This window comes from Saimiri boliviensis, chromosome 17 (assembly GCF_048565385.1).
Source record: "Saimiri boliviensis isolate mSaiBol1 chromosome 17, mSaiBol1.pri, whole genome shotgun sequence".
Classification (NCBI taxonomy): Eukaryota; Metazoa; Chordata; class Mammalia; order Primates; family Cebidae; genus Saimiri; species Saimiri boliviensis.
The window spans coordinates 67,426,655-67,445,720 of NC_133465.1; the positions used below are offsets into that span (position 1 = coordinate 67,426,655).

Consider the following 19,066-nt stretch of genomic DNA (forward strand, 5'->3'; position numbering starts at 1 on the left):
GGTCAGTGAGAGGAGCACAGTCTGTGGCGGCCCTCCAACGGTCTGAGGGACAGCGAACTGGCCCCCCGTGTAAAATGTTTGGGGATGCCTGCTTTATAGATTACCCAGTCTAGGGTGTGTCTTTTTTTTTTTTTTTTTGAGATGGAGTTTCGCTCTTGTTCCCCAGGCTGGAGTGCAATGGCGCGATCTCGGCTCACCGCAACCTCCGCCTCCTGAGTTCAAGCAATTCTCCTGCCTCAGCCTCCTGAGTAGCTGGGATTACAGGCACGTGCCACCATGCCCAGCTAATTTTTTAGTATTTTTAGTAGAGACGGGGTTTCACCATGTTGACCAGGATGGTCTCGATCTCTCGACCTCGTGATCCACCTGCCTCGGCCTCCCAAAGTGCTGGGATTACAGGCTTGAGCCACCGCGCCCGGTGGGTGTGTCTTTATAGCAGTGTGAAAATGAATGAATATGCTATCTCCACCTCCATTTTACATGTGAGAAAACCCAGGCTCATGGGGGGCAGATAACACATCTAGCACGACACAGCTAGGAAGCAGTCAAGCTGGATTCACACCCACACGTTCTGGCTCCAGACCCTGTACTTCATCACTGTCCGCTGGAGCCATCCTTGCTGTCACTCCTGGAACAGCAGCCAGCACGTAGAAGGCTGTCAGTGAGCGGTGGCTGCCCTCTCACCCCATGCTCACTATGGTAGCATGGCCTCTTGTGTAAGTCAACCAACCTAAGCTCCCACACAGGGTCTCTGCCTGGGGTTATTAATTCGCTTATTAGTTAGGGCTGCATAACAAATTATGCCAACACACAGTGGCTTAAGACACCGACTGGGGAAGGGTCTGTTTCCAAACTCATTTGGTTGTTGGTAGAATTCTGTTTTTTGGTGTGTGTTTTCTTTTTTTTTTTTTTTTTTTTCATGGTTCACCGATGTCTTTTATTTTGAGCACAAAACCACTGGGGATCTTGCCTGTGGCCACCCCGGAGATGACACTGGAGGTTCATACTGCTCCAGACACTTGGTGGAAAGCGGGGTGAGAAAAACAATGATTTGGGCCAATTACATGACTGCAAAGCTAGGGCTGCCAAGAGGGCTCCAGGGAGCCTGGCTGCTGCAGAAGTCCCAAGGAAGCAGTGCGAACTCCACGGTGGTGGGCGAGGGGAGCTAACTAGCAGGGCCCCTGCGAGTGTTGGTCGGGGGGCCTGGAGCAGCCCGAGCTGACACGAGGGGAGGAGTCTAATTAGCCAACAGGCGACTGAAGGCCTGGCCGGCCCACTGCTTCCTTGGCCAGGGGGTTCCTGAAGTTGCTGCCAGCAAACAACCTTGCTGCCCAGCTCCTCTTCAATTCTGAGGAGCTGGTTGTACTTGGCCAAGCACTCAGATCGGCAAGGGGCACCAGTCTTGATGTGCCCAGTGCACAGCCCCGCCACCAGGTCGGCAACGAAGGTGTCTACAGTCTCCCCAGAACGATGAGACACCATGATGCCCCAGCCACAGGCCTGTGCCGACTTGCACGCATGCAGAGACTCGGTCGCAGAGCCAGTTTGGTTCACTCTGAGCAGGAGGCAGTTGCAGGACTTCTCATTTGCGGCCTTTGCAATCCTCTTCGGGTTGGTCACTGTGAGATCATCCCCCACCACCTGGATTCCTGCACTGGCTGTGAACTTCTGCCATGCTCCCCAGTCATCCTGGTCAAAGGGATCTTCGATAGGCACCACTGGGTAGTCCTTGATGAAGGACTTGTACAGGTCGGCCAGCTGGTCAGGTGAGATGTACCTGCTGGGGTCATCAGGAGACTTGAAGTCCAGGTCATACTTCCCAGACCTGTAGAACTCGGAGGCCGCCACATCCATGCCGACGACCACCTTACCGGTGGAGCCAGCTTTCCCAATTGCAGTCTTCAGCAGCTCCAGGCCTTCCTTATTCTCTAGGATGTTGGGCGCAAACCCGCCTTCGTCGCCCACATTGGTGGCATCTTTCCCATATTTCTCCTTGGTGGCATTCTTCAGGTTACGGTAAACCTCCGCTCCAATGCGCGTGGCTTCCCTGAAGCTTGCGGCACCCACGGGGAGGATCATGAACTCCTACACGGCCAGCTTGTTACCAGCATGGGAACCACCATTGATGACGTTGAATGCCGGCACTGGCAGGATGACTTCAGTGTTGCTAGCCAAGCCGGCGATGTGGTGGTACAGAGGGACCCCCTTCTCTACGGCACCAGCTTTGCAGACGGCGAGGGACACCCCCAGAACGGCATCCGCACCAAACTTAGATTTATTTTCTGTTCCATCCATCTCGATCATCAGTTTGTCAGTCTTCTCTTGTTCTGTGACATTCGGTTTCTTGCTAACCAGGGCAGGTGCAATAGTTTTATTGATGTGCTCAACAGCCTTTGAGACACCCTTCCCCATATAGCGAGTCTTATCATTGTCCCGGAGCCCTAGGGCCTCAGAGATACCAGTTGAAGCACCACTGGGCACAGCAGCTCTGAAGAGACCTTTTGCGGTGAGGAGATCCCAACCTCAACAGTGGGATTCCATGAGTCAAAAATCTCCCTGGCATGGATCTTGAGAACAGATATGGTGGATTTCTAACCGCCGGGTCTCGTCCCCTGGAAGAGAAGCGGAGTTGTTTTCTTTTTTTTTTTTTTTTTTTTTTTCTTTTGTGACGGAGTTTTGCTCTTGTTACCCAGGCTGGAGTGCAACGACGCCATCTCAGCTCACTGCAACCTCCACCTCCTGGGTTCAAGCAATTCTTCTGCCTCAGCCTCCCAAGTAGCTGGGACTACAGGTGCGCGCCACCATGCCCAGCTAATGTTTTGTATTTTTAGTCGAGACGGGGTGTCACCATGTTGACCAGGATGGTCTCGATCTTTTGACCTCTTGATCCACCCGCCTCGGCCTCCCAAAGTGCTGGGATTACAAGCGTGAGCCACTGCGCTCAGCCCTTTTGTTTTTAGATGGAGTTTTGCTCTGTCACCCAGGCTGGAGTGCAGTGGCGCAATCTTGGCTCACTGAAACCTCTGCCTCCTGGGTTTAAGTGATTCTCCTGCCTCAGCCTCCTGAGTAGCTTGGATTACAGGTGCCCGCCATCATGCCTGGATAATTTTTGTATTTTTAGTAGAGATGGGGTTTTACCCTGTTGGCCAGGCTGGTCTTGAACACCTGACCTCAAGTGATCTGCCTGCCTCGGCCTCCCAAAGTGCTCGGATTACAGGTGTCAGCCACCAAGCCCGGCCGGAATTCTGGTGTTTTTGCAAGCTGTTGAACTGAGAGTTTCAATTTCTTGCTGACTCTCAGCTGGGAGCCAGCCACTCAAAGCTCCTTCACACCTGCCCCCTTCCGTAGGAAACTCACAATGTGGCCACCTGTTTTGTCAAAGCCAGCAAGGAAGAGAGGAATGCCATCTTCTTTGCTAGATGAATTCCTATATGGCAATCTAATTGCATGGTCCCCACCCACACTCAAAGCGAGGGAACCACACAAGGGCATGAGCGGCAGGAGGTGGGACTTGAGGCAGGACACCTAAGAGTCTCTCAGTCCAAGTGTGACATGACAGTCGCAGATGATCAGGTCCCAGATCCACAGATGCAGGAGGAGAGGCAAGGGCAAGTGAAGGACTCACCGAGGCCAGCTTAGCGTCAGTGTCCACATTTCGGATTCCCACCAACACCTGTGATGTTGCCCAGCCACGTGGACACATCCAGTAGATAAAGATGCTGTTGCTATGGAGTCCTGGCATAGGCAGACCAGGGCCAGAAGTGATCAAGGTAATTTGCAAATATCAAGGCAATCAACCCTAGACTGTGAGTCCCATGAGCCAGGAGAACACGCGTTTTCCTCACTGCTGCATCCCAGCACCTAGCAGTGCACAGGACTGCTTCCTGCCCAGCCAGTGTCTGCTGGGTGAAATGAATGGACCCACTGATGGCAGCAATCAGAACTGGCTTCCGCTCAGAGGGTCATTTGTGAGGAGGGGGAGAAGGCCGGAGAGGAGGCGTGGAGTAGGTAGCCAGGCATGGGACAGGTAGTATGCCACACTTACTCCTCTCCATGCCTGTCTCCTCATCATAAATGGAGAGTAAACACAGTGCCTCACACCTATAATCCCAGCACTTTGGGAGGCCGAGGCCGGCGGATCACCTGAGGTCAGGAATTCAAGATCAACCTGGCCAACATGGTGAAACCTCGTCTCTGCTAAAAATACGAAAATTAGCCAGGTGTCCTGGCATGCACCTGTAACGGCAGCTTCTCAGGAGGCGGAGGCACAAGAATCACTCGAACCCAGGAGGCGGAGGTTGCAGTGAGCTGAGATCGTGCCACTACACTCCAGCTTGGGCAACAGAACAAGATACCATCTCAAAACAAACCAACCAACCAGAAAAATGGCGAATAAAGAAATGAAGTGTCCAAGGAGCCAGAGAAATCCTCCAACCACCTCTTTGGCCCGTGCTAGTGTCAAAGGGGCTAATACAGCCTCAGAAAACAGGGAAACTCAGGTTGCATAGGGCAAGTAGGGAGATGATTTTCCCCCTGGAGCCTGGACTCGCCTTCCAAGCCACAGCCCTTCACCTTTAGGAAGAAAGAAAAGGCTTATCGTGTGATGAGAGTCCTTGTTCAAAGAAAGGAAATGCAGTCTCGTCAGAAGCCCAGTGGCAATACTTCCCGAACACAATGCACGCTGGTGACAATGTCTAATGAAGACTTTTATGACAGGGATGTAATTGTAAAAATAAAAAAAAAAAAAGATTAAAAAATTGGTTTCAATGCTTTGCCATCCAAGAGTTCATTTGTTCTCTCATTCATGCACTAAATAAGCCCCTAATTAATCTTGAACCTCAGAGAAAGGCGACTGGATTGCTATTTTCTCCATAAGGACGCACTTCACATTTTGGGAAGTTTGAAGAGGCTCTTCAGCATTTTCCTTTAGTGGTATTTTATCAGCATTTTAGAGAAGCTTCATTAGGCTGCCGAAAGCTGCTAATTGCATTACCATATTTTTAAGCCTCTTGGGTTCCGGTCAGAGTCATCGTTCCCCCAATCCTCCCACTAATCTGCGGGTTTGACACGCTGGAGATCCACCCATCGAGGGGAGAGGCCACCGCTCACGCCAGCGGGGACCATGTTGCTTTCTCTTCTCAAGGAAAATTTAGCTTCAAAAGTCATTGTGACGTCACCACTCTTAGGGAGAAAAATAAAAACCTCCAGCTTTCCAGCCAAGAAAAGAAAAACAAAAGGGCTGTGTGTGTGCATGTGCGTGTTTGTGTATAGACAGCTAGACATGAATATAGATGCACAAATGTGTGTTTAGAGAAATAGAAATATAATCTATATGCACAGATAGGAATAGCTGGATGTGTGTATGTAGATATGAATATATGTATATATGTGTGTAGACAGATATAAATATATGTATATGTGTGTAGATATGAATATATGTATATATTAGTATATGTATTTGTGTGTAGATAGATATGAATATATGTATACATTACATATACATGAATATATATGTATATATGGAGATGGATATGAATATGCAAGTATGAATATATAAATATGTGTATATATAAATAGATGTGCGTAGATGTGTGTATGTGTATAGATGACGTGTGTATCTGAATATATGCACAGAGGTATATATGTAGATAATGACTACATATGTGTCTCATGTGTGTACTAAACAATGATGCTTATATTTTATCTGGATTCTCCCCTCTCTCTAAAGAAAATTCAATGGAAAAAACTAATTTCCAAGCCTAGGCAGCTGAACACGCTACCAGGAGCTTCACAGACATTATCTCATTTAATCCTCTCTACAACCTTGCGAAGAGATAACTATTTCTGTCATTTTGCAAAGAGGGAAATGGATTCTCAGAGTTCATAAGTCACAGAGCTCACAAGCGGCAGAGTCAAAACTTGAAGCAAAGCCTGGGGAGTCGCCAGCATCCGTGCTCAGTCGGTAATGTTCTGCCTGGGAGTCGGGAGTCAGGAGTCCGGGAGGTGACGGGCCTGGGTCCACGCTGGCTCCACGCCTGCACACAAGCATCTTTACCCCTGTGAGCACTGATTCCTGCCGATGGAGTGATGCTGTCCACCTTTGTGGAGATAAGAAGATGAAATGAGATAAAACATGTAAAGCAGTAAACCCTGGCATGTCCACCAGCTGCTCACACCGGGGCAGCCCTGACTGGGGGCATCTCAAGACAGCTGAACCCCATAAAAGCAGGGCAGGCACCCCACATACTCAGCAGACCCCAGCCAACACACGAATCTGGGTCCTGCCAGCCGGCACAACTCAGAGACGGGATGGGGACAGTCCCATCTCCTGGCTTGAGAAGACCTACCCAGTTCCCCTCTTCCGAGTCTCACCCCTAGAGTCTAAATAAACACTGTATGAAGTCGGGTCCCCAGCCGGGCAGTGACACTTTTGCCCCTCCTGCTCCACTTCCAGTCTCCAGAGTCTTTTTTCTTCTAACACGAGAGCCTGGGACCCAGCGGCCACTTTTCAAGGAGGGCTCCTCCACTTGCCTTCTCTCCTCCCTCCTCCCCTCCTGTTCCACTCCCCAACTCTGGGGCTCCATGCAAGCACAGCCAGGACGGAGCTGGGCTTCGGGGCAGCAGAAAGAGAAGACTGAGAGACCCCCTCCAGCTGTGGCCTCAGGTCCCTGAGATCGCCACCTGGGGCATGCTGGCAGCAACTGGGGAGAGTTTTAGCCACCGATGGGGCAAAGAGGCTCTGTGTTGACACAAGGACAGCCCCCGGAAATGTGAAGCCCTCTCGGAGCTGGGAATACAGGGCCTCTGGGCCAGCACTGCCCAAGGGCCATCTGAGTCTTTGTTAATCACAAAATAAGGAGACTCCCCTACCCCAGGCTACCAGGCAAGGGCCACCTGGTCTGACCAAGGAGGAAGGAGGCAGCAGGTGGCCACAAGAGTTTCCAGGGCAAGACCCAGCTGGTTCCCTCCTACCTGTGGCCTGCTCGCCAGGAAGCCCAGACCATGTGTGCCATGCCCAAGAAGCCGGCCGCTGCCTTCCATCAGTCATGGAGGGGCCTGTCTGCGGGGTGTTGGCTCCAGCGGGTCTGATGCCTGGAAATCTCTGGCTTTTCTGCTGCCTTGGCAGGATTGGGAGATGAGCAGAGGGGCTTCCAGTTTGCTGTGTAGGACCTATCCGTGCCCCCACGTCTTACTCAGGGAGGGTGGCAGCAAACGGGCTCGGGAACTTGCTTGCACAGGAACCTCCAGACGGAGAGGGGTATCGTTTCCAGCTTGGGTTTTGCAGTCAGGCAGACATGGGTCCAAGTGTTGGCTCTGCCACACCCTACATGGGTGGCCTTGAGCAAGTGACACACCCTCCAGAAAACTGTTTCCTCCCTTGCAAAATGCAGCTAAGATCGTCACTACTTCTAGGATTGCTAGAGGATTAAATGAGATTCAATGACAATTAAATAAAGGTCAAATAGGACCAGTCATTCTGCAAGTATTTCTTGAGCGGCTACCCTGGGAACACAGGTCCCTGGCCACACAGGGCACATGAGCTGCTGGGGACACAGATAATACACAAGGAAGCCAGCAAGGTCAACAGACTGGCAGCGAGCGTGCGGAGAAGGAGGAGGTGTCACCAGGAGAAGAGCAGGGACCGGCCAGGGGTCGGTGCAGGCCTGATGCTTGGGCCAAGGGCTAAGGAACGAGAGGAGCCAGACGGGGAGACCCAGGCAGAAGGGAGTGTGCCAGCCCTGAGTGGGGAAAGGCTGGGTGTGTTGGAAGAACTGAAAGTGGTAGTGGTCAGTGGACTCGGACAGCGGGGAGCAGGGCGAGCCATGCAGGCCCAGGGCTCATGCTCCATCATTGCGGGGTGGCAGGCCTCGAAGCAAGGGTGCCTGGTCATGACCATGCCTTTTCCCACTGGGAGGGCTTCCCTGGAGAGCTTCCTCTCCTGCCCCAAGGAGGCTTTCCACTGACAAATCTACATCTGGAAGCCAGGAATGGCCACACGCAGAGAAACCCCAAACATACCCAGATCCCATCCAATCCCAGGTCCCGGGCTCTAGAGCTTAAACAATGTCACGTGCCCTGAACGCTGTTTTCTCTTATACCAGGGAATCCTATTTCATTCTGATTTCTCTTTTGATTGATCTCACTAGAAACTCAGGCCAAGAGAAAACACATCATACAAGATAGCTAGGAACGATTTTCTATTCCAGACCATTCACATTCTCTTTCTTTCTCTCTCCTTAGACACACACACACACACACACACACACACACACACACACACACCCTGGCTAGCCATAAGGGCTAGCCAAGGGCTACAGTGAGCCCTAAAGATTCACAATAATGGCCAGGCACGGTGGCTCACACCTGTGGTCCCCTTGGGAGGCCAAGGCGGGCAGATCACCTGAGGCAGGAGCTCGAGACCAGCCTGGCCAACATGGTGAAACCCCGTCTCCACTAAAAGTACAAAACTTGGCTGAGTGTGTTGGTGGGTGCCCATAATCCCAGCTACTTGGGAGGCTGAGGCAGGAGAAGCACTTGAACCCGGGAGGCAGAGGTTGCAGTGAGCCGAGACCGAAACACCGCACTGCAGCCTGGGCGACAAGAGTGAGACTCCACCTCAGAAAAAAAAAAAAACATTCACAATAGCACGACTATTTCCACACCTGTGCAACATTAACCTACCACAGTCTTCACCGCCAAAGAGTGATTTAAAAAAAAAAAAAAAAAAAAAAAAAAACAAGCTAACACACAAGCCCAATAAAACAGTTGTAAAATGTGGGAAGTGTGGGTTTTACATGTAAAACATGCACACGTGCACACACACACACATGCCTACATACATGTATCTACCTTGGGCAATGAAATTAGCCAGGTGATGCCCCTGAAGTACAGATTTTTTTTTTTTTTTTTTTTGAGACGGAGTTTCGCTCTTGTTACCCAGGCTGGAGTGCAATGGCGCGATCTCGGCTCACCGCAACCTCCGCCTCCTGGGTTCAGGCAATTCTCCTGCCTCAGCCTCCTGAGTAGCTGGGATTACAGGTACGTGCCACCACGCCCAGCGAATTTTTTGTATTTTTAGTAGAGACGGGGTTTCACCATGTTGACCAGGATGGTCTCGATCTCTCGACCTTGTGATCCACCCGCCTCAGCCTCCCAAAGTGCTGGGATTACAGGCTTGAGCCACCGAGCCCGGCCTGAAGTACAGATTTTTGTCCCATTTGACAGAAAGGAATTCAAGCCCCCGTCACTTACTCCAGGGAACAAGGTGACTGAGCTGGAGGGCCAGGTGACACTGACGGCGGTCCCACACTCTGCCATCTCCCAGAGCTTTGCTTCCTGACAAGTGACACTTCGGGCCTGCCTTTTGTCCTGGCTCGCTGACCTGAGAACAGGGACCATGTCTCCTGTATCTTGGTGCCCATCCCTAGGATCTAGTCAGGTATCTTTCATATGGTAGGTGCCCACGCAGCACGATGCAATCGCCCCAAGGCATAGGTTGACGGAAATTAAGGCGTGAAAAGGGTGACTTGGGATCCCCACAGCACCGCCCTCTCCCCCATCCCACGTCAACACTGTCCCACCTGCCTGGAAGCCCTGCCCTCCCCACACCTCACCCCAAGATGAAACACCCAACTCAGACATCAGCGGGCTTCCTCCAGGCGATAAATTTCAAAACAGAAAGCTAGGGACCCAGCACGGGCAGCCCACTCATCTTCCGAGTAGGTATTTTCAAAGCATTGGCCGTTCAAAATCACTATTAGTTTACAAAACAAAGCACTTTCTAACACCAAAAGGTGGAAGGGATATATTCTCAGGAGATGGAGCTGCCCTTGAAAGGACCACGCCCAGCCAGTGGTGTCACCGCTCTGTCCTGGTTCTTTTCACTGAGCCTCCAACCACAGACCCTCATCAGAAGCCGGAGGAGCAGCGTTTAGGAAGCGCCTGTCCAGGAAGGCCGCCCGCCCGCCGTGCCAGCCAGCGGGGACAGGAGCCAGGCCAGGAAGCCAGAGGCAGCGTGAGAGGGCAGCGGCTCCCAGTCAGAAGTGTGCGGATGCGGAGCAGGTGCCCGGAGTCCTGCCCGAGAGCGCCCGCCCGGGAGCCGAAGTCCAGCGCTGGGACGCCAGCCAGGCTCGGAGCAGGCTTTCTCCTAGAGAGCTGGGCGGGGAACGGCAAGCCCTAAAGCCTCCTCTGGACCCCGAGAGCCTTTCAAGTGTCTCAGTTCGACAGCGGGTCACAAATCGCGTTCCAGGCGGGGTCTCCACCGGGTCTCTGATTTGACACATTTGACTGTGGTCTCATTTTCCACAGTCGTTTCCTGCGAAACTCAAGAACACGGTTGTCAGGATGATTAGCAGGGAACAAGGAGGGCTACCTGCCATCTCAAGGCTAGCGGGAGACCCCCCCCCAACTTCCTTGACCACCTCCCCATCCCACCTGCCACACCCACAGCCTGTGGAGGCGGCCCTGCAAACATCAGCTAGAAAGCGGGAGCAGCCAGCCCGCCACCTCACAGCCACCCCCATGCTCAGCTCCACCCCTAGTCCCACACCCCATCCAGCCACACGCCTGGCACCCAAGAGGAGAGTGCCTTCTCCATGCCAGGCACACTCGTGATTCTCCTCCACCAAAGTGTCCTGCCTGTGGGATTGGTCTTGGAGGCTTTCCTGCTCCTTCCCCTTCTCCCCCAGGCCCCCTCTCCCGTCCCCCGCACTGCCTCTCCTGTGAGGTTCTATCTGGGGCGTTGACGATGTTTAAGTGTGATCGATGGCTAATCCCAGGGGGGCTTGGCTCTGGCTGCGACCTGGTGAGGGTCACTGGGGGAGGGGCTATAAAATTGGGGGTGCCCAGGCCTCATCCCAGAGACCCTGATCCAACAGGTCTGAGGTGGGGCCCAGGCATTGAAGGTTTTCAAGGGTCCCGCCAGAATTCTAGTGTGCTGTTCGAGTGAGAACCGCTGGTGCCAAACAACCAAGACACACCCGTGGGACCCCTGTGTTAGCAAACTGCCTCCCAGTCTTGTCATCTGGACAGAATGAAGCTCTGGAGCTTTGAGTGATTTAGAGCAGAGCCATGTGGTACTTGGGGCGGGGGCTCCCACTTGAGAAGTCCTCCCAACACCCCAAGACAGGCACAGACCCAACGGAAGAAATGTGTCCTTCTGCTTCCCTCCCATTCCCTGGGTCTCCCTCTCCCCCGCTCAGATTCCAAGCTGGGCTCCAGGCTCAAAGCCAGTTCTCTGAAACCCAACTCTCCGAAGGGGGCCAACTCAGGGAGTCATCTTAGCAGGCAACTGGGGACTGGCCATGTTCCAGTAGGACCTCCCTCTGTGCTAGTCATAAGCATTAAATAGCTACTCAATGTAAAGCGTTTTACATTTTCTACGTGTGCACGGCGTATTCACATGCTTCATGGCACCAGGTGTGTAGCCCCCGGAATCTCTCTTTTGCACCCATTTCAACAGTTCAGCTCCTCCATCCAACTCCAATTCCTCTTTCTCTGCTCCCCGAATATCCCCAGGGTCACTGCCTCAGCCCAGCACCTGGTGAAGTGGAGTGCTGTGCAGAGGAGGAGCTCAGTAAAGGCTGGAATGACGGGACAGAGGGTAGCCCCAAGCGAGCGGCGGGTAGATCTGAACCGCACCACCACCCGCCGGGCACTCCAGGTGGACCTCTGGGCCCAGCCCCTCACTCCTCACTCCTCACTCCCCCTCACCATCCCCAGGCTGCACTGATCCCCCCAGCCCCACCATCCCAAGGCTGTGCCAACCCCCTCAGCCCCACCATCCCGAGTCTTCATCGATCCCCACCCCCGCCCCACCATTCTGAAGCTTCACCGACCCCCCCAGCCCCACCATCCCAAAGCTGCACTGACCCCCCCGGCCCCACCATCTCGAGGCTGCACCATCCTCCTGCCCTTTTCTCTGCAGCTGCCCCACTTCCACCCCACTCTCCAAATTGGGTCCATCTTTGTCCCCGGAAGATGTGCACATGAAATTACTGACCATCACGTTTTTCCCAAGTGATGGGCTTCTTAGAACACAAATGTGAACCGAGCCAAGGTTATTTTTCCTCCATGAAAGACATCGTCACTTGGGTGCTTCCGATCCAGCACGCTTTCCTAAGAGCTGAGAACAGAGGGTGTCATCCCACCCCAGACCAAGGGAGTGTGGTTCCTGGGATTAGGCACCTGTCTCATGGGACCTCTCTGTGTGCCTCTGTTTCCTCATCTGTAAAATGGGAGAATTACAGGAGCTCCCTGACAGGGGTGTTGTGAAGATGAAATGAGTTGCTACTTGCAAAACTTGCAGCACAGTCTGGTCCAGCATGTTCACCATTATTATTAGCACTATCATTATTATTTTCAAGGGTGCAAGAAGCGACCTGAGGACTGTAGTTCTGCACGGTGGCAGGTGATGGCTTCAAAGTTACTGGGTTGGTCATTTCCCTCCGCTCATAAAAATCCCTCTGTGGCTCTCCAGTGCCCTCAGGCAACCTCCTTCAAGATCTGGTCCCTGCTGATCTTGGCAATCTAATTTCCCACCACATCCTCCGTCCCACCCACCACCCAGCCACCTTCAGCAGCCAACTTCTCTGGACTGGGTGGTGATGGGTCAGCGTAGGGCTAGTCCTGAAAAAGTCTTCATGGTTTTTTTGTTTGTTTGTTTGTTTGTTTGTTTGTTTGTTTGTTTTTTGAGACCAAGTCTCACTCTATCACCAGGCTGGAGTGCAGTGGTGTGATCTCGGCTCAGTGCAACCTCCTCTGCCTCCCGGGTTCAAGTGATTCTCCTGCCTCAGCCTCCCGAGTAGCTGGGATTACAGGCTCGAGCCACCATGCCCGGCTAATTTTTTACTTTTAGTAGAGACAAGGTTTTACCTTTAGGCCAGAATGGTCTCAATCACCTGACCTCATGATCCACCGGTCTCGGCCTCCCAAAGTACTGAGATTACAGGTGTGAGCCACGTCCACCGGCCTTAAGCCTTGCTCTTCAATCTGTTCAATGCAGCAGGATTCGTTTGCACAGCAACAGATCACTATCCGCCCCAGGGGGTGTCCTCTGGTTTAAGGGCAAAATGCAAATGACAAATCCTGAAATCATCAGCAATCAAGATTACTTATCTGGGGCAGGGAGCGCTTCCTTCCCCAGCAAATGCCGCCCGGTGGTGCCTGCCATATTTCCGGACGCTGTTTGTGTGTGTCACGAGCGTCTTATCTCATTCCACACTATTACTTTCTAGAGGATAAGATAGTGATGTTTGCTCTACTCAGAACTATCAGCCTGCGATTGCAGCTACCTGTGCTTTGCATTCACTGCTGAAACAGAAAAGCCTTCTAAGACTGGTAAAACCAACCTGAATTTGGCGGGGAGCGGGTGGGTGTGGATATAAAAGAATGAAGTCCATCGTAAGAGCCGAGGAGTAAAATATTATCTTGATTAAATATGGGGCGGGGGGGAGCTAATGTACTGAGGTTAAAAGGCATAGTATTTCTTTTCTTTTCTTTTTTTTCTTTTTGCAAATTGCGTTCTTGCGTGTTTCATGATGACTGATATGATATATTCTTGGCTTTCAGAGCAAGAAAAGTCGTCAGGGTTTCATATGTTATGTTTATGCCAAGAGAAATCAACCCCCACAGACACAAAGAAGGCCACTCGCACTCCCGGTGCTGTCTGGGGAATCGGCCGGCCACATCCTTGGCGGACGGCGGAACAGATTCTGGGTAAGACACGCCTTGGCCTTATTGATCACAGAGCTTCTTCATTACTTCTGTGGAGCTGCAGATCAATAGGCTCACAGAAACATAATAGATTTTTTTAGAAAATCAATTAAACAGAATATTTTTTACAGAATTGAGTTTGCATGTTCGTGTCTTTGGTGTGCAGTTTCACATTTTGAATGCAGTTTCTCTGTAAGAGCCGCCTTATAATGAAGAGATGGCAAAGCCTTGTTTAAAAGTTCATGCCTAGCAATAGGGACGGGTTGAATGAGAGGGAAGGAGGCAAGACTGCCTCTCCGGGGAACACGGAGAGCACGCGGCCGCAGCCTTGCTGGGGAGCAGTCGTGTCGGCCCCCTTGCCTGCCTATTGCCTACCCGTCGTCATCTGGGCAAAACCTACCCGTGTGCCTCCTCTCGGTCTAAGAAACGGAACTGAAACTTCTTGGAAAGCTCACATTGATGTCTGAATTTCCCCATTCTGAAAGCAGAAGGAAGCTCAGCAGGCATAAAGGTGAAATATGGCCAGGCTGCGGCTGTCCAGATTTGCCGTGGTGAACACATGGCTCCCTCCCCTGAGCTGCACAGGAGTCTCTGGAGGCGTGGAGATATGGGGTTCAGGCTTCGAAACAACGGTGGAGGGGGGCTGTGGCCCGGATCCCAGCCCATGGGCCACACACATGGAGCTTTTCGGGTCGCAGATACGAAAGCCATTTCCCACGGTGCCTGTTTATGCAGAGTGGCCCTTGCAGGTGCGCTGCAGTGCCCCAAACCACAGTCCTGGGCCGGCAGGGGCTGACACCATCCTGACTCCCTGTGCTTCCCTCCTCTTACCGTGTTCCTCTTGATGTGGTGCAATCCTGGAAGACAGGCATGAAGAAGAAAGAGAAGAAGGAGGAGGAGGAGGAAGAAGAAAGAGGAGGAGGAGGAGGAGTAAAAGAAGGAGGAGGAGGAGGAGGAGGAAGGGGAGGAGGAGGGAGAGGAAGAGGAAGAAGGGGAAGAGGAGGAAGAAGATGAAGAGGAGTTACTAGAAGAAGAATTAGAAGAAGAAAGAAGTTCCCCTCCCATTTCTGGCAACTCTATGAAGAACTGTTCACACTAAGCGTTGAGAAACCTGGCGGGAAGGCCGGCCTGAAAGTGCTCGGACTCTGCCGAACGCGGGACTTAAATGTTCCCACCGGTGCCTGAGAAAGAACAAAGCTGTAGCTCCACAGAGGAGCCCAGGGCCGACATTTAGAAATCTCCTTTAGCTTTGCTCTCACGGTCTGCGCCGTCAGAACCCCAGGACGGAGTCTCAGGCTTCACGTGTGTCCGTGTCGGGGCTGTGTGTTAATATCATTTCCTTCGGCCTGCCTCTTGTCACCCTGGGCTTGTTCTTCGGTAGCTCGGGTGTTCTTCCTGGGCCTCTGCCCTCCCGCTCCACCCCAGGGAAGGACAGAGGGCTCACCTCCGAAACTCTAGATCATTTACGTCGCTAAAGGGGCATCACTAAAGGAGCAATGTCTGGGCTTTGAGTCGCTTGTGATGCTTCTCTGTAAATTGTCCCCTTTCTGTTTCGTTTTGTTTTTACCCTGAGTTGGAAAGATTCTGAATTGCATCCTGAAAGCCGGAGTGAAATATGAAGCCCTGATTCCTTTCTGCAGGGCTAGAATAGAATCAGAAAGGCCCCCAAAACGAATCTAAGGCTGAGTTTGCCTAGAGACCAGCACGTGCCCAACTACGTTCATTCTCTGTTCCTTTGCGTCCGTACAGGCGGCATGACCAGGGAGCGACCCGAGGGTGCTGGGGCTGCAGGTGTTGTCTGGGGAACTGGGAACATTAGAAGGAAGTGCAAACAGAAACCTTTCAGATCCAATAATTTGGGGAAAATTCTTTCTTCCAAGGCATGTTTTCAGCCCAGTGGATTTCATGGCACCTAGTACGTATCTCAGCAAAACAGCGAATGAACCATCCAAGCATCAGCTGCCAGCCTTTCACATGTCATCATTCAAAACTCAACCTCGATCCACAATAGACACTAGAACGCAAGACTCTGAGAAAACTCTAGGGAAAAACAATCGCACTGCACAAAAAACAACGTGGAAACAAGAAACTTCCTCTGTGCCCTGCTGGGACATTTTCACCTGGAGAACCGTCCCTCTAAATTCTCACCTTGCAGAGAGAGGCCCAATGGGACGTGTGTAGTAAATATTCACTGAGTTCTGCCACGTGTCGAGTCTTCTAAGGAGATGACTCCTAAATAATTAGAAAAAGTGCCTGCCCTCGAGGCGCATACATTCTATGAGTGAGACAGTTAGACAAATAGACACAGATGTGACTGGCCACCGCAGCGCAAGGATTTTGTCTGCACGTTCATTGCGGAGTCCCCATGTTTGGCAGAGTACCTGCACGCTCACCTGGCAGGGGAGGCACCATGATCACAAAGGTGGTTTTCCCAGGCTTAGGTCCACGCATTGAATTCCAGGTGCACTGACACCTGCAATTTCCCCAAATGCAGGAAACCGGACTGTGTAGTCAGTGGCGGGCAGGGACTGTGTTTGCACTTTTCCCTGTGGCTTTTTTTTTCTACTATTAAAAAAAAAGAAGAAGGGGCTGGGCAAGGTGGTTCACACCTATAATCCCAGCACTTTAGGAGGCCAAGGCAGGTGGATCACCTGAGGTCGGGAGTTTGAGACCAGCCTGGCCAACGTGGTGAAAACCCATCTCTACTAAAAATACAGACATTAGCCAGACATGGATTATAGATGGGCACCTGTAATCCCAGCTACTCAGGAGGCTGTGGCAGGAGAATCGCTTGAACCCAGGAGGCTGAGGTTGCACTGAGCTGAGAGGGTGTCACTGCACTCCAGCCTGGGCAACAAGAGCAAAACTCCGTCTCAAGAAAAAAAAGAAGAGTACCCTGCACACAGCAGGCCCTCAGTGAACCATGAAGCAGACTGAGTCTGTATCACAGCGCATGTCAGGTGGTAACAGGTGATGTGCGTGCCCAGAAGAGTCTTCATAAGCACAAAACCTAAAGGCCCTACAGGCGCTGAGTGTGAATAGCCTTGACCCTGAAGGAGGACCTCATTTTATAGACCTCAAAATAGTCCCATGCTCACCCTTTGCACACCTCTCAATCGAGCCCACAGACCTTGCATGCACACACACACACACACACACACACACCTCACATACACAGGTACACACGTCCCTACCCATGGACCACACACACACACACACACACACACACCTCACATACACAGGTACACACGTCCCTACCCATGGACCACACACACACACACACACACACCCCACATACACAGGTACACACGTCCCTGCCCATGGACCACACGCACACACACACCCCCCACATACACAGGTACACATGTCCCTGCCCATGGACCACACACACACGCCCCCCGCATGCACAGGCACAAACATCCCTTCCCATGAAACACACACACACACACACACAGACACACACACGCCCCCCACATGCACAGGCACACGTGTCCCTGACTTGAGTCAAGCACGTTCTCATCTCATTCACAACAGAACCTGCAGTCCACACGCATTTTCTGCGGGCCATGCCTTGGGCCTCATTTCACTCCCAGAGCAGGTCGTTTTTAACCCCCTCCCCACATGACAAAACGATTTTTGGTCATTGTGGTGGGCCGAATAATGAGCCCCCAAAAACCCAGGTCCTAATCCCTAGAACCTTTCAACGTGACATTATATGGGAAGAAGGACTTTGCAAATGTGATTAAATTAAGCATCTTGAGATGGGGAGATTATCCTGATTTATCTGGTGGGCGCTAAGAGTCATCAAACGGATCCTAATCAGAGGCAGACAGAGGGAGACTTGAGAGCAGAGGAGACTGTAACCACGGAGGCAGAGACTGGAGTGAAGGGCTCTGAGGGTGGAGGAAGGGGCCCCGAGCTAAGGAGTGCAGGCTCAGAACCAGCACAGACTCCACGGAAGTCCCCAGGGCAGCCTCTGCAAGCTGGAAAAGACAAGGCAAGGAATGCCTGCTGGAGCCTCCAGAGGGCGCGCAGGCCTGCCAACACCCAAGTTTGGGGCGGATCAAACCCATTTAAGACTTCTGGCCTCCAGAACCGTAAGATTTATGCTGTGGCCAAGGCAGGAGGAACACTTGAGGCCAGGAGTTCAAGACAAGCCTGGGCAACATAGCAAGACCCCAAGTCTACAAAAAATTTAAAAGTTAGCCAGGCATGCTGGTGTATGCCTGTAGTCCCAGCTACTTGGGAGGCTGAGGCTGGAGGATCGCTTGAGCCCAAGAGTTTGAGGCTGCAGTGAGCCAAGATCTTACCCTTGCACTCCAGCCTGCGCCACAGAGCAAGACCTTGTCTTTTTTTTTTTTTTTTTTTTTTTTTTTGAGACGGAGTTTCGCTCTTGTTACCCAGGCTGGAGTGCAATGGCGCGATCTCGGCTCACCGCAACCTCCGCCTCCTGGGTTCAGGCAATTCTCCTGCCTCAGCCTCCTGAGTAGCTGGGATTATAGGCACGCACCACCATGCCCAGCTAATTTTTTGTATTTTTAGTAGAGACGGGGTTTCACCATGTTGACCAGGTTGGTCTCGATCTCTCGACCTCGTGATCCACCCACCTCGGCCTCCCAAAGTGCTGGGATTACAGGCTTGAGCCACCGCGCCCGGCCAAGACCTTGTCTTAAATACAATTTCTGCTTCTTGAAGCTACCAAGTTTGTTACAGCAGCCTTAGAAGACTAATAAAGTAATAGACATTCTTTTCTTGATTTATGATTTAAAACTGTTTTAATAGAAGAATAAATTTTCACGTTAAAAAATTATTCAAATTCAGTAAAATATTTCATGTATGAACTAAAACTTTTATTTGCCAAACACAAACACTTCTCCTTGCAGTTCATACTGTTTCATTTCTTTGCTTGTTTGAGACGGAGTTTCACTCTCGTTGCCCGGGCTGGAGTGCAATGGCACGATCTCAGCTCACTGCAACCTCCACCTCCTGGGTTCAAGTGATTCTTCTCCCTCAGCCTCCCGAGTAGCTGGGACTACAGGCATGCACTACCAAACCTGGCTAATGTTTGTATTTTTAGTAGAGATGGGGTTTCACCATGTTGCCCAGCCTGGTCTCAAACTCCTGACCTCAGGTGATCCACCTGACTCAGCCTCCCAAAGTACTGGGATTCCAGGCATAAGCCATTGCGGCTGGCCTATTTCAGTGTTTTGTGTGTGTGTGTGTCTGTGTGTGTGTCTGTGTGTGTGTGTGTGTGTGTGTCTGTGTGTGTTTTAATATTTTATTTTTAAAGAATAAAGACGGGGTTTCACCATGTTGGTCAGGCTGGTCTTGAACTCCCAACTTCAGGTGATCC

The 19,066-nt window shown here is 51.8% G+C and overlaps 1 non-coding gene and 1 pseudogene across 1 annotated transcript; one reads left to right on the plus strand and one right to left on the minus strand.

Annotated features, from left to right (window-relative positions):
* Nucleotides 1-1,241: 1,241 nt before the first annotated feature.
* LOC101032639 (alpha-enolase pseudogene) lies at nt 1,242-2,529 on the minus strand (annotated as a pseudogene).
* A 13,569-nt stretch (nt 2,530-16,098) lies between these two features.
* LOC120367081 (U1 spliceosomal RNA) lies at nt 16,099-16,262 on the plus strand. Its single transcript, XR_005581571.2, has one exon. It is a non-coding gene; the product is annotated as a U1 spliceosomal RNA (small nuclear RNA).
* Nucleotides 16,263-19,066: the final 2,804 nt, after the last annotated feature.